Below are 15779 nucleotides of genomic sequence, written 5' to 3' on the forward strand. Positions count from 1 at the left end.
AAGGAACCTGACATGGAAGACACACATGTCAAAATTAAAATTCCTAACCGATCATCACTTTAATAATAAATTAAATAAAATAGATGTAATAATATTAAACGCAGCTAGATGGCATCAAATACTAAAACACTGATAATCAGAAATTTTGAAAAGGAAAATCTTAAACCAGCATAAAAAACACAAATGATGTGCCCTGTAAGGGAGAGAAAAACATCAACCCCCATACCAACATACCCCCAAATGACGGGCATTAAGAAGCCCATCATGCAGAGGAAATAAACAAGGAGTGTCAGGTCCAGATCAAAACGGATACTTTTTATGCAAGAACAGAGCACAGAGTATGAACTTACTTGAGAATAAGAGCACTATTGTAAGCTGCTCCCTTAAACAGATACTCTGCCTACTAACCCCTCTCACCAAAATCAGCACCCTTAGTGAGGATCAAGGCATTAACAGTCTTATACACAAAAGGCGCCAAAAACACTGCTCGTGGCGGTAAGCACAAGACTGAAGTGCACATCGCCACAGGATAGAAAAAAATTAAATATGGCACCGAATAGAAGCTGATGGTGCGCACTTGTGAGTGCCGTCAAACAGCTTATCATAGCCAGTTATAAAACATTAAGGAGCCCAATAAAAAAAACCCTGTACATGAGAAACATACCCCTCCAAAGGACTTTACAAAATCCTTAGTCGCCTGTAAATAGTATTTCAATGCACACACCACATCTAGGTTGGGTTAGGGCACAAAGAAGGAACAACAATTTCTTGATTAATGTTCCTATCTGAAACCACTTTAGGAAGGAAAGCTTAGTACGCAGAACTACCTTATCTGAATGAAAAAAAAGGTAAGGGGATTCACACTGCAACGCTGAGAGTTCAGAGACTCTACGAGCAGAAGAAATTGCAACAAGAAACAAAACTCCAAGAAAACATCTTAATATCTAAGGAATGCATAGGCTCAAACAGAGCCTGCTGAAGAACTTTAAGAACAAGGTTAAGACTCCAGGGAGGAGTAACAGGTTTGAACACAGGCCTGATTCTGACTAAGGCCTGACAGAAGAATTGCACATCTGGCACATCTGCCAGGCGTTTATGCAACAAAATAGATAAGGCCGATATTTGACAATTCAAAGTACTCGCAGACAAACCCTTCTCCAGACCCTCCTGGAGAAAGGACAAGATTCTAGGAATCCTGACTCTACTCCACGAGAACCCCTTGGATTCACACTAGAACAGATATCTGCGCCATATCTTATGGTAAATGTTTCTAGTCACAGGCTTACAAGGCTTAAATAGAATTATGCGTTCAATCTCCAAGCAGTCAGCTTCAGAGAAACGAGATCTGGATGAAGGAAGGGCCCATTAAGTAGAAGGTCCTTCCTCTATGGAAGTCTCCATGGTGGAAGAGAAGACATCTCCACTAGGTCTGCATACCAAATCCTGCGCGGCCACGCTGGTGCAATGAGGATCACCGAAGCCCTCTCCTGTTTGATTCGAGCAATGACCCGTGGAAGGAGAGCAAACGGAGGAAATAGGTATAGGAGCAAAAGAGTTGGTACTAAGGCACTACTAATGTGTCAGTGCAGGAATTTATTTTGTATACAATAAATCAGCTAAATAAATATGCTGAACTTTATGATAAGAAACAGAGGTGCTGTGTACTGGAATTACAACTAAAGAAGATCAGTAAAAAACTGATGTTGTGGTACACCTGTATAGCACTCACATTCCTGCTATTTGAATTAGTAAGATAGATAGTTTCAGACTATCGGATGGAGTACAGGGCATTTGCAATTAAAAAATAACCTTTAATAGAAATGATAAAATAGCATATTTACACAAGGACACACATTTAAAATTAACGTCAGTATCATATCAGTACGTGAAATTAGTGGGATACTGCATGTGGAAAAAGGATTCTCAAAATGAGAATGATGGGATAGGTATCTGCCTGTTGCTTAGGCTATTATAATGGCTTGCTTGTTGATACCGAAATTGCCCTCTAACTGGAGCAACAAATTTAAGTGAGCTGGTGATGTGCCAGTCTATATTGCTATTACTAAATACACATTGACACGTTTACTTTAATCTTGGGTTGCTACAGTAAGATTATATGCTCAGGTTTTCCAGCCTTGGCCACTGCTAGCTGGTGTGAGATCGAATAGATTGTATCTTAGTGGTTATAAGCCATAATAATTGTTATATATCTGTTGCGGCTTAGGCGTATAGGTGAATGTAGGGTAACTGACTTTCTAAACTGTTAGACTGAGTCAGCTGCTATAATCTCTACTCCCTATATACCGGGGTACCAACCTTCACCTTAAGTAACTAGTGTGTATCAGAGGATGGAATATAGAGCGGTTAGAGAATACCAATCTGTACATCTAATAACGTATATGAGTAGAGATTATCGTATAGCTGAGGTTAATAGGTTAACTCCCTACACCACCATAGATGTATTTAGTTGAGTTTTCCTGCGTGTTGCTGGCCTATACCACGTACTATAAATAAATACAGCAATTTCGGTTTATTAATATATGTAATAATAGAATCGCTACAATTAGTAATTTCTAAGTGTATAAGGTTAATATCACTGGAATACCGGCCTATACCGCAGTCTATATCGCTGTTTATAGATATCAGCTTTATCATTTCATATTTTGGGTAGTTATATTACCACTCAATACCTTTGTTAATATATAGCTACTATAAATATAATGTATTGGGCGATATAGGTCAGTGACTTTGACTGGGTAGGTGGGGTTAATATCAGTAAGTTACCGATCTGTACCGCTGCCTGTACCAATGCTCATACGAGTCAGCTCTATTACTGTACATCTCATTCAGTTAAGTTACTAGTCCAGTGCCACTATTGGTGTAGCACAGCTGTGAATAATACGTGTTTGACTGGTATTTAATTCCCAGCTTATAGATGCAAGTTACTTATATTTGTTGCATATTGTATTGTATTCTATGGTAGCAAGATTTATTACCACTAAGATACAATCTATTTGATCTCACACCAGCCAGCAGTGGCCAAGGCTGGAAAACCTGAGCGTATAATCTTACTGTAGCAACCCAAGATTAAAGTAAACGTGTTAATGTGTATTTAGTAATAACAATATAGACTGGCACATCACCAGCTCACTTAAATATGTTGCTCCAGCTAGGACTTCCTGTGGGCGGAGCGTGCAATAAGCGCACGCGCTAGAGCTCGGTGAGAGAGAGCTGATTTCCAACAGACCCCGCAACAAAAACTTCTATTGACGGGAGTGAGAGACCCGCTTGGGGAGAAAACACCATGGCGATGGAAGTCCCCTGTACCGAGGGCTAGCTGGTTGGTATCAGCACAATTCACATGCACAACACCGACAGCTATACGGAAGAGAGGCAGCAGCCGGAAGACAGAGTGCCCCCATTGAACGCCACCTGCACACCAACGGACCGCACCAATATTGAAACACACCCCGGAGGGTGTTAACAGTTGCACAGAGCAGCCGACCGCCGGGGAACTGACTGAGGTGTCTTGCAGGGACCCGGACAATCGGCGGAGCAACAACTGGGAAGAATTCTGACTAGGCAACAGGACGGCAGGCGAGTAGCGGACCACGCAAGTATAAGCCTCTGTAGGCGGTGGTTTTTAAAGCTTTTCGTCTGTGTGCCTGTATATGTTTGGAGAAGTGGTGTGGGTGGCAATGGAGCTGAATTGAAATGGGGGTTGAAGAGTGACGGATCATATCCGCTATGAGCGGTCAGGAAATCGGTGTTGTTTCATGGTGATGAGAGTACTGGAAAGTTACTTTATTTATTTCAGGACTTAATGACATAAAACCCGGTGGTGGCAAAAGGCAGTCAGCTGGGAGACGGAGCTCACAGGGAGACGCTAAGGCCAGAGGCCGGAGGAGATTAGCAGGATTATCTTGGAACTGACTGTGGAAAAAATTGCCGTTATCTGTATTAAGACTTAGAAACCCTCACAGGCATATAAAGGTTAATGTCTGGAGCAAAGCAGCTGGGGTCTTACTATTGAGCTGGTTTTTTTTCTACACACAGTCGCACGGCGAGATCTGGACTATAAGGTTGGGATAGGTGGAGGGAAGGGTTAATCCTGCAACCACTTAGCAAACAGGAAGCCCGCTTTTCCCTCAAAATTGCGCCCTGACGAGTAAGGGGTACTGACTTTGTGGAGTGGAGTACTGCTCGCAGTACAGAAAGGCTGTGTAATAGGAGAACTGTGCTCAGAATAAGATTGGAAAAAAAAAAGGGAAACCAGCAGCAAAACGCCCAAACACATATACTGGACTGAAGTGACAGCAAAGGGAGAAAGCTAAATATTATGATAATTGTTATCTGACGTAATTAAGGCTCTATACTTTGCTTTTCTTATCTCTTCTTTTCAAAAATGAATTAAATCTAGAATTTGGTGTGTAGGTAAGGTCAGGTATTGATAACATCATCTGAAGAAACTGTAGGGGTACAATATTAGTCCAGGTTGATAGTGTGCTGCTGTTCAGATGATATTTTTTCTTGTTTTATACTTTTTTCTCTTTGCTAGTAGAAATATTTTGACACTAATATAAAAGGTTTTGATCACATCACCTGAAGAAACTGAAGGGGCACAACAGCTGGTTAGATTGACAGCGTGCTGTTGTTCAGTTATTATTTCTCTTGTTGTCTACTGTTCTTTTTTTTAAGTAGGAATATTTCCACACTAATATAAAAGAAGAACTCTTGTGTCAAGGTAAAAAGATAAAGGGGAAGCGGAGAAGTTATCAGGACAGATCTATCAGAGAATAGGGCACTCAGGACTACAGCGTTATAGGGTTAGGTAACCAGCGGTAGACAGATAGTACTGGATTATTTGGCTAGATTACTGGTTCTGGCATTGGACAAAAGGCTGCAGGGGAGTGGGAATAGGCCAGCAGAGCAGAAGGGAGAAAAGAGAAGCAGTGAGACAATTAGTCACGGGTATTAACTGATATTTCACCTATCACAAAATAGAGCAAACAGGCATTAGAAGCCGCACTTGGACTCCGTATAGGGAGCCCTTCTAATTTTTTTTCTTTAGAATAATAATCACACTTGTAAACGTATTACACTCACAACTACACTTGCAATAGCACACTTGGCACCATAAGCTACAGGGAGCTCTCGTCACACTCTAGGTGTGTTGAGAGGGGTCTGTTTGTTGTCAATTACTTCATTAATATAATCACAACCAAAGTAATTTTTTCACATCTTCACATCACTACACACTACATGGAGAGATATATCCCTAACCTGAAAGTTAGGTCCCCTGCAATGCCCCCTAGGAGAGATAAAAAGCCTAAATCTGCACAAGAGATAGGCGCAGAGGAGAATATGGATCCTCAGATACCTGGTATGGAGAAACAGTTGACACTTAATCAACTCGCAGAAATGCTTCTACCTCAATTTGAAAAATAGTAGTGAGAGACAGCACCTTTTCAATCAGGGGCACAGGAAAGGGTTAGCCAAACCCCAATGTCAATCTCAAAAAGGTAATTTTCCAGCCTCCAATAGATTTTTAAAAGACCTTTATTAGTTTCTTACAGGGTCCATTATAACAACGACGTTTCAAACCTATACCAGGTTCTTAATCATGTTTATAGAATAGTGTACAGGTGTGTCTTTTATACCTGTCCATTTCCTATAAGATTACACAACAGTGCCATCATGTGGTAAAAATTTAAAATTACAAGTGATAAATAAAAATCTTCAGTTATTCAACTTCTTATGTATCTCAAATTGAATTTTTAAGCTATTTGCTATCTTCTTCTTGATTTTTATGTATGCTTATCACATGCAACATTAAAACCAAAATGCTAATACATTTACAAATAAAACCTATACACATAAAAAATTCGGAATCAAATTTGCTACTACAGATAAATGCTACAATTATCAATTAGAAAAATAATGACCATTCAAATTCTTTGTTCAGACCTTCAGGTATCATGGTATTTAATTTATTAATCCAAAACATCTCCCTTCTTTTGAGCAGTTGGTCCCTGGTAGCCTATTGCAATTTGTTGAACATCTTAATTCATCTGTCACAGGTTTAAAATTCACACTCAATACAGAGGAAACAGGAGTAGCATTCTTAGACACTTTTGTATATAAAGAACAAGGCTTCCTAAAAACTGATCTATATGTGAAACCCACGGACAAAAATAAAGTACTACAATATGATAGCTTCCACTCTAAAAAAACAATAGAAGCCATACCCCAAGGCCAATTTAAAAGAGTGAAAAGAATAGTGACTGACAAAAAGAAATGTGATATAAGATTAAAAGAAATGGCAGAAAAATTCAAAAGAAGAGGATATCCAGAAGAACTAATTACAAAACAATTAGAGTACTTTAAAAATAAGGAAGATAATAACACAAAAAATAAAACAAAAGAAAACAGAATGGTTTTTGTAACCCAATACAACACTTTAGGAACTAAAATATCACACATTATTAATAAATACTGGCACATACTTCGAGAATGCAATCCTCAAGTTGAAGATTTCAAAAACATACCCATAGTAGCTTATAAAAAAACTAAGAACCTGAGAGATTTACTGGTAAGAGCAGATATAGGTAGCAAAAAGAAAAGCATTCAAACATCAATAGGACCCGATAATAGAGGTTGTTATCCTTGCCTACATTGTAGTCACTGTAGTTCCATAATAAAGGGGAAGGAATTTTTCCACCCTATTAAGGGGACTAAATATCCAATCAAAAAATATCTAACATGTAGAAGCACATACTCTATATACCTCATTAAATGTCCATGTGCCAGGATTTACATAGGTGAAACTAGCAGAGAGGTAAGAACAAGAATCACTGAACACAAATCCAATATCAGAAATAAAAATACAGAAGCTCTGTTTCCTGTCACTTCCTCTCCATGGGTCATAACATCAGTCAACTGAGATTTCAAGTCATTGAGCAAGTTGACAGACCCAGGAGGGGAGGTGACAGGGACCAACTGCTCAAAAGAAGGGAGATGTTTTGGATTAATAAATTAAATACCATGATACCTGAAGGTCTGAACAAAGAATTTGAATGGTCATTATTTTTCTAATTGATAATTGTAGCATTTATCTGTAGTAGCAAATTTGATTCCGAATTTTTTATGTGTATAGGTTTTATTTGTAAATGTATTAGCATTTTGGTTTTAATGTTGCATGTGATAAACATACATAAAAATCAAGAAGAAGATAGCAAATAGCTTAAAAATTCAATTTGAGATACATAAGAAGTTGAATAACTGAAGATTTTTATTTATCACTTGTAATTTTAAATTTTGACCACATGATGGCACTGTTGTGTAATCTTATAGGAAATGGACAGGTATAAAAGACACACCTGTACACTATTCTATAAACATGATTAAGAACCTGGTATAGGTTTGAAACGTCGTTGTTATAATGGACCCTGTAAGAAACTAATAAAGGTCTTTTAAAAATCTATTGGAGGCTGGAAAATTACCTTTTTGAGATCTACCTCAATTTGACTCAGTCAAAAAAGAGATAGCCACCCTCTCTACTGAGATTAGATCTTTCTCCAATAGGATACTAGAGGTGGAAGAAAGAATCTCAGTGGTGGAAGACAGACAAAATACACAAGAGACCAACTGGGCCAATTATGAGAGTAAAATTAAAATGATGCAATCCAAAATAGAAGACCTGGAAGACAGGTCTCGCAGGAACAATATTCGCATAATTGGTCTACCTGAGTCCAGTGAATACACAGATCTTATACTGTTTGCTTCAGTCACCTTAACACAATTGTTAGGGATGCAGCTGGTAGAGAAAATTCACGTAGAAAGAGCACACAGGACAGGAGGAATAAGGGAGTCCCAAGAAGGTAACCAGCGCCCTAGAATGGTAATAATCAAATACTTAAATTTCCAACACAAGGTAGAGATCATGAGACATTATAGGAAAATTCAGGGGTTCAAGATAGGTACAAGGCCTGTCTTCCTGTTTCAGGATTTTTCATCGGAGACTTCCTCAAAGAGAAAGACAATGGCACCCTACTGCTCTAGTTTGATTAAGGCAGGGATCCAGGCTAACATGAGATACCCTGCCAAAATTGTAATTTTCTCAGATGGGAGTGTGACTGTATTGAACACTCCCACAGAAGCTAAACAATATTGTATTGAAAGGGATATTGTATTATGACAGGATGCCTAAATGTACGTATTAGCATGGAATTTGTAAATATGCAATATGTGGGTCAGCTATTTTGTTACAGTAAGGGGGACGGGAGGGGGTTGGGGGGATCCTGTTTTCCTTTTTTTTTTTTTTTTTTCTCTTCCTTCTTCTTCCTCCTCTTTGCATTTTGTATCCCTCTTTATATACTTTTCTTACTTATGTGCGTGGTGGTATAACCGTTCTTCTTATGTATGTTACAGGTCTGTCTACAAGCGGCCTTGAACACCCGATCCCGTATGATCTCGGAAGTGGAACAGGGCCGAGCCTGGTCAGTACTAGGTTGGGTGTCCACCGGGGAACACCAGGTGTGATAGACAGGTCGGTAATTGAAATGGCTAGAGAACGTGTTACGTCTGGACAAGTAGGTAGAAAGTTACAGGTCATTGTGTGGGGTTTTTAAAATAAAATTTTTCTTTTTAATTGAATGTTAAAGTGTGTATCGTGGAATGTAGGAGGTATCACCTCCCCTAGCAAAAGGAAAAATGTGTTAAGATTGTTAAAGCGCCAAAAGCCTGATGTTATCTTTTTGCAAGAGTTGAACTTGAAAGAGGTGGAAATAAATAAGTTGCGAACAAATTGGATAGCTGAAATCATAGCTACCCCTTGCAATAAGAGGAAATGTGGAGTGGCGTTAATCTTTAATAAGAATCTAACATATATGATAAGGAACCAATTGCTAGACCCAAAAGGGAGATATATAATTGTACAAGTTGAAATCAATAAGAGATTGTGGACGTTCTGTAATATATACGGCCCAAATGAAACTGAGCCAGAATTTTGGGATAAGATAAGAAACAAAATGACTAATCATCTAGGACAAAATTTAGTGGTGGCGGGTGACTTTAATGCAACGATGTGCCCTGAAATCGATAGACTAAGATCTGGGGCTTTTAGGAAACACAATAGAGAGGCAAGGCTTTTACAAGATTTTGCAAAGGTACTTAAACTGAGAGATATCTGGCGTGTACAGCACCCGGATGAGAGCGTTTTTTCGTGCGAATCCAGATCATTTAACAATTTTTCACGTATAGATATGTTTTTGATAGAAGAAAGGTTACTGTCCCTGAGTATAAAGACACACATAGAGGAGATAATTATATCGGATCACGCAATAATAAGCCTGACGTTCGAAGATCTGACGACTAGATGTAGAAGTAGTAACCTGTTCAGCTTTCCTAAATTCATGTACCTAGATGAACAATTCCGGAATTTCTTATCAGAAAGGTGGAGGGTGTACCTTAGTCAGAATAGCCGGGAGGTGAGTAGCCCAGAAATATTATGGGAAGCTGGGAAAGCAGTGATGCGAGGTGAGGTTAAAAATTATATGGTTACAAGGAAGAGGAGGTTAACTGGCAGGGAGATTCAATTAGCAAACCAACTTAAAAATTCATATAGGAAGTACGTGTCTACCCCTAATAGCTCCTCCTGGAATAGCTATAAAGCAGCTAAATTAGAACGTGAAACATTTTTAAGAGAAAAGTGGGCAAGGGAGGATATGCGAACAAGGGCATTCTGCCAAGGATTTCAGGGGATAGCCACTAAACATTTGGCCAAGCTAATCAATTTTAGGAAAAAAAGTAACCTAATCCCACTTATCAAGGAAGGGTCTAAAGCGATTACCCATCCAACAGAGATTCGAGAGGCCTTCTTTAGATATTATCAGGAACTGTACTCAAGGAAGGATAGCGATAAGACAAGAATGTCGAATTTTTGGCAAAAGATCCAGGTTCCAACAATAGATACAACAGAATTAAATCAGATAAACTCCCCAATAACGGAGGACGAAATTAAAAAAACAATTGATAGAATTAAAACCAACAAAGCTGCAGGGCCGGACGGGCTTCCGGCAGAGTTTTACAAAATCATTAAGAATGATATCTCGGGTACACTAGAAGATCTTTATAACAGCTATTTTGTACAAGGTAATTTAAAATCTCCTTATTTTACGGAATCAACTGTGACTTTAATTCATAAGAAAGGGAAAGCTACGGAGGAACTGGGGTCTTATCGACCAATTTCACTCCTGAATCAAGACTATAAAATCTTAACAACTATCATTGCAGATAGATTAAAAAAAGGGATTGGCAAATTGATACACAGTGACCAATCAGGATTTATTCCAGGGAGAAACCCGGTACGGAATATGCGCAGGGTGTTAGTTATCCTGGATCATTATTTTAATATGGTACAGACGCCTAATAGAAATCCACAACCTGATTTAGCTATGCTTACGATTGACGCAGAGAAAGCGTTTGATTCCATAATTTGGGATTACTTGTTTTTATCTCTTCAGAAATTTGGCTTTGAAGGAAACATATTCCAGATGATCAAAAGAATTTATACTAACCCACGATCCCAACTGCTAGTAAACGGTGAACTATCTCGGTTTATAACTCTGCAAAGGGGCACGAGACAGGGCTGCCCACTGTCGCCCCTACTCTTTGATTTAGCACTTGAGCCACTGGCGGTCCAACTTAGGCAAGAATTAAAGGGAATTGTTTGCGGGGAACATAGCATCGTTACTTCACTGTATGCTGATGATATTATGGTATTTTTACAAAACACCAAAGAAAGTATTCCCAAATGTTTGGCTATTATTAATAATTTTACCTCCTTTTCGGGATATAAGATAAATAAGGATAAGTCAGAGTTGATGTGGATTTACCAGACAAGAACGAGTTTGGTACAACATGGTCTTAAAGTTGTTAAATCGTTGAACTATCTAGGAATTAAGATAAGTAACAATCCCAAAGAATTGTATAATCTCAATTACTCTGAGTTTTTTGACAGTTTAGAGGGAAGGTTAGGAAAGTGGAATATACATTATTTATCGCTTTCCGCAAAAACAGTTGTGATAAAAACGATCATTTTTCCTCGGCTATTGTTCCTAATGCAAAATATGCCCTTATTGATAAATAGAGGAGATGTTGCTAGGTACAGCAAAGCGTGCGCTCAGTTTTTGTGGAACAGGAAGAAAAGCCGTATAGCCATTGAAAAATTAGCCCATAGTAAGAGATTTGCAGGGTTGGCCCCGCCGGACATTGTCAAATATAATATTATAGCCCTCATAAAATTTGGTATAGACTGGGTAACGGAAGCGAATAATGTGACCTATTTTGATCTAGAATCAAAGCTAGTAAAACCCTTTGATCTTAAGGCAATATTACATCATCCATTTAGGAGACTCCCTAGTAATATTAGCACACTTCTAACCTTTGCCAATGTAGTTCAGGCATGGCAGAAATTCTGCGGATTAGTAGGTCAAGATTTTCATATGTCTAAATATTTGCCGCTTAGTGGTACCCCCGATTTTATACCAGGGATTAATGATAATTCGGTCTTCAAAATCTGGGCCCAGAGAGGGTTACGTTATTTCTCGCAGTTAGTTCAGGGTGAAGGGCAAGGGATACAAACATTTACAACCTTGGCAGAACAGTTTCAACTACCTACAAATACATTCTTTGCCTATCTACAAGCTAGGAGCTATCTCTTGAAAGCTCTGCAAACTCACAGAATTGTATGGGATCCAGGAATTGATTCAGGAGTGAAATTATATGCGGGCGGGAAAAGATCAATAACATATTGGTATAAACTCCTATTAAAGATATCAGGGAAAGAACATATTAACAAAAAGAGAATGTTCCTTATTAAATATATTAACCCAGTGCAATCCGAAGATATTGAACGTAGTATCAGATTAGCAGACACTGCTACTAGAGTGATAAGCTGGAAAGAATCGCAGGTTAAACTTCTAAACAATTTTTATTTCACCCCTAAAAGGATGAGCAAATGGGCAACGAACGGAGACAAGGGGAAATGCTTTAAATGTCAGAAGGTAGAAGAGGATCTGCTACATTGTATTTGGGATTGCCCTAAAATTCGACAGTTTTGGAGTAAAATTCAATTCTGGGTAAATAGGTTTTTACAGGAGAAGTGTGTACTGCAAGTCAGAGATATTTTTCTTCTAAAAGAAATTGGAAGGAATAGAGGCGAGGGACAATTAATCAATATGGTTGTCCTGGCAGCCCGGCATATGATATTTTGCAATTGGGGCGCTCATGAGGTCCCAACGATCAACGAGTTTACTAATATGATTAAGACACATATGACTTTAGAAAGGCAATACCTATCTGGGGGGTCAGAAAAGATCGTGCGGCTCTTCTTTGATAAGTGGAAAAGGGTAATCTTATCTTGGCCTCAACAAGATCAGATTCAATTTGTCTCTCCTCTGAAGAAGAATACTAATTTTATGATGTTGGTTGCTGGTGAAGTTCTGCCGGTATACTGGCTTTAAGACATTTAGTGAAGGACAGTGACTGTATAGACTCAAGGCTGGGTGTAGCTCCACTTTTATTTTTGTGGTGGTGGTATGTTCTCTCCCCTTTTTTTTTTTTTTTTTCTCCCTCTTCTCCCCCCGCCAGCCCCCCCCTCCCTCTGCATAGTTTGCTAAGTGAATAGCTATAATGGAGGTAATTCTATAAATTACTCAATTTTCTGTTTTTTTTTTTTATATTTATTTTAACTATTTTTTTTATGTGTGCAAAGCGGAGGCACAGCTGACTGTTAATGGGTTTTGTGTAGATATGGGTTAAGCTATGTTCTCCAGACTGTCTTGTTTATTTGATTGTAAAACTTAAATTGATGTACCGATTGTTGTGATGTGTGAAGTTCTCAATAAAAGAAATATATATTAAATATGTTGCTCCAGTTAGAGGGCAATTTCGGTATCAACAAGCAAGCCATTATAATAGCCTAAGCAACAGGCAGATACCTATCCCATCATTCTCATTTTGAGAATCCTTTTTCCATATGTGGTATCCCACTAATTTCACGTACTGATATGATACTGACGTTAATTTTAAATGTGTGTCCTTGTGTAAATATGCTATTTTAACATTTCTATTAAAGGTTATATTTTAATTGCAAATGCCATGTACTCCATCCGATAGTCTGAAACTATCTATCTTACTAATTTAAATAGCAGGAATGTGAGTGCTATACAGGTGTACCACAACATCAGTTTCTTTACTGATCTTCTTTAGGAGGAAATAGGTATGCTAGACTGAAATTCCAATGAACCGCCAGAGCATCTATCAGTACAGCCTGAGGACCCCTTGACCTCGACCTGTACCTCGGGAGCTCGGCATTCTGTCGAGATGCCATGAGATCCAGCTCCGGCTGTCCCCATTTGAGAATCAAGTTCCCACTCCCCCGGGTGAAAGGTCTGTTTGATCAGAAATTCCGCTTCCCAGTTGTCCACTCCTGGAATGTGGATCGCAGATAGACAGCAGTTGTGGGTCTCCACCCACTGAATAATCTGATGGTTGATGTAACCCACTGAAGTTATGTTGTCCGACTGGAACCTGATAAACCGGGGTGAAGCTAACTGAGGCCAGGCCAAAAGAGCATTGAAGATTGCTCTCAGCTCTAGGATGTTTATGGGGAGAACTGACTCCTCCCGAGTCCATATCCCTCTGAGCCTTTAGCGAGCCCCAGACTGTCCCGATCCCAGCAGGCTGGCATCCGTGGTCACAATCACCCAGGTAGGTCTGCGGAAGCAGGTTCCCTGGGAGAGATGTTCCTGAGACAACCACCAAGGAAGATAATCTCTTGTTGCCTGATCCAGTTCTAAGCTTGGAGAAAGATCTGCATAATCCCCGTTCCATTGTTTGAGCATGCATAACTGCAGAGGTCTGAGATGGAACCGAGCAAACGGAATGATGTCCATGGCAGCTACCATCAGACCAATTACCTCCATACATTGGGCCACTGACGGCTGAGAAGGGGAGGAATGAAGGGCAAGACAAGAGTCGAAAATCTTTATTCTTCTGACCTCTGTCAGAAATATTTTCATTGATAAGGAATCTATTACGGTTCCCAAGAATACTACCCTTGTAGCTGGAATCAAGGAACTCTTTCCCAAATTCACCTTCCATCTGTGAGAGCGCAGAAAAGTTAATATCTCTGTGTGGGAGTTTGCTTGTTGAAAAGATGGCGCCTGAACAAGAATGTCGTCCAGATAAGGCACCACTGCAATGCCCCGCAACCGGAGCACCGCCAACAGTGCTCCCAAGACCTTTGAGAAAATTATGGGAGCTGTGGCAAGGCCGAATTGAAGAGCCACAAACTGAAAGTGTTTGTCTAGAAATGCGAACCTCAGAAACTTGTGATGATCCCTGTGGATGGGAACATGCAGGTACGCAGCCTTTAAATTTACTGTTGTCATGAATTGACCCTCTTGAACCAAGGGAAGAATGGAACGAATAGTTTCCATCTTGAAGGACGGTACTCTGAGGAACTTGTTTAGAATCTTGAGGTCTAAAATCGGTCTGAAAGTTCCCTCTTTTTTGGGGAACCACGAACAGATTGGAGTAGAATTCCAGACCCTGTCCCTGCATTGGAATAGGAACTATCACTACCAGGTCGGAAAGGTCCCGGACACAGTTTAAGAACGGCTCTCTCTTTATCTGGTCTACAGATAATCTTGAGAGCCGAAACCTGCCCCTGGAAGGAAAGGTCTTGAACTCTAGTTTGTATCCCTGGGACACTATGAACCCAGGCATGAGCGAAGAAGGAAAGTCTGCCCCCCCCCATAAGATCCGCTCCCGGATCGGGGGCAGACCCTTCATGCTGACTTTGAGTCATTAACGGGCTTCTTAGATTGCTTCCCCTTGTTCCAAGACTGATTGGACTTCCAGGAAGGCTTGGACTGTTCCTGCTTAGCAGAGGGATAGGAAGGTTTACCTTTAAAGTTTCGAAAGGAACGAAAATTACTTTGACATCCTTTCTGCTTATTCCTCTTATCCTGAGGGAGAAAATGACCCTTTCCTCCCGTAATGTCTGAAATAATTTCAGCCAAGCCGGCCCAAACAAAGTCTTACCCTTAAAGGGAATCGCCAAAAGCTTAGACTTAGATTACACATCCACAGACTAGGACTTCAACCATAAAGCTCTGTGGGCCAGTACGGCAAAGCCAGAAATCTTTGCTCCCAACTTAACTTGTAGGGAAGCTTCCGTAATAAAGGAATTGGTCAACTTAAGAGCCTTGATCCTATCCTGGATCTCTTCAAGGTGAGTATCTGTTTGAATCAAATCAGACAGTGTATCAAACCAGTATGCTGCCACGCTGGTGACGGTAGCAATACACACCGCAGGTTGCCATTGTAAACCCTGGTGTACATACATCTTTTTAAGTAAGCCTTCCAACTTCTTATCCATAGGATCCCTAAAAGAACAGCTATCTTCTATGGGGATAGCGGTTTTCTTAACCAAGGTAGAAATTGCCCCTTCCACCTTGGGGACCGTCTGTCAAGACACCTTGATAGAGTCAGCTATTGGAAACATCTTCTTAAAAATTGGGGATGGAGAAAAAGGGATACCAGGTCTCTCCCATTCCCGAGCAATAATCTCTGTAGCCCGGTCTGGTACAGGAAAAACCTCCACCGCGGAAGGTACATCAAAGTATTTTTTTAGCTTACTAGACTTCTTAGGATTGACTACGACAGTCGTGTCGGATGTCGTCCAAGGTAGCCAAAACCACCTTAAGTAA

At 39.9% G+C, this 15779-nt stretch overlaps 1 protein-coding gene across 1 annotated transcript in view; it reads right to left on the bottom strand.

Annotated features, from left to right (window-relative positions):
* The window catches only part of ROCK1 (Rho associated coiled-coil containing protein kinase 1), a 1092122-nt gene that overhangs the window by 81730 nt on the left and 994613 nt on the right, over positions 1-15779 (bottom strand). The gene's annotated exons all lie outside the window — the stretch shown is intronic.

Source organism: Bombina bombina, chromosome 5 (assembly GCF_027579735.1).
Source record: "Bombina bombina isolate aBomBom1 chromosome 5, aBomBom1.pri, whole genome shotgun sequence".
Classification (NCBI taxonomy): Eukaryota; Metazoa; Chordata; class Amphibia; order Anura; family Bombinatoridae; genus Bombina; species Bombina bombina.